The sequence below is a fragment of the Meleagris gallopavo genome, chromosome 3, assembly GCF_000146605.3.
Source record: "Meleagris gallopavo isolate NT-WF06-2002-E0010 breed Aviagen turkey brand Nicholas breeding stock chromosome 3, Turkey_5.1, whole genome shotgun sequence".
Classification (NCBI taxonomy): domain Eukaryota; kingdom Metazoa; phylum Chordata; class Aves; order Galliformes; family Phasianidae; genus Meleagris; species Meleagris gallopavo.
Genome location: NC_015013.2, coordinates 38,627,433 through 38,627,989, shown reverse-complemented (window position 1 = coordinate 38,627,989; position 557 = coordinate 38,627,433).

Here is a 557-nt window from a genome sequence, read left to right as displayed (position 1 = left end):
ATTATTTGGGGCCTGGCTAATGCTTACCGGGCCTTATTCAATACTATCCTGGAGAGGGAGAGAGTTTGTGAAATTGAAAAGGAGAGTCTCAGGGAAACAGTGCAAAATGAGCGAGAGAGTCTCCTGGTCGAGAGAAACAGCCTCCAATCTGAGAGAGATGCCCTCCGAATTGAGAGAGACTCCCTGCAATCCAAACTCAACAGTCTTCAATCTCAACAAGACACCCTCCAATCTGAGCTAGATACTCTCATAATCGAACGAGACAGGCTCCGAGCTGAACTGGAGGATGAGAGCATTGGAACTGACCAACCTGATCAACTACAGGAAGCACCACAATTGATGTCACTTGCCCCTGTAAGAGGACGGAAAATGAAACGAATCTCGACTCAGTTAGAAGAGAAGAAAGAAGAGGAGAGAGGTCCAGAGGAGTGGCTCCAAGATCCACAAGAAGCACCCTAAGTCCAGGGGAGGGCCCTCAGTAAGACCACGGTCACCGGCGCCAATGAGGGCAACAAGAAGTCCCGAAAGAGTAAGAGGTGAGCAAGATATCGTTACCA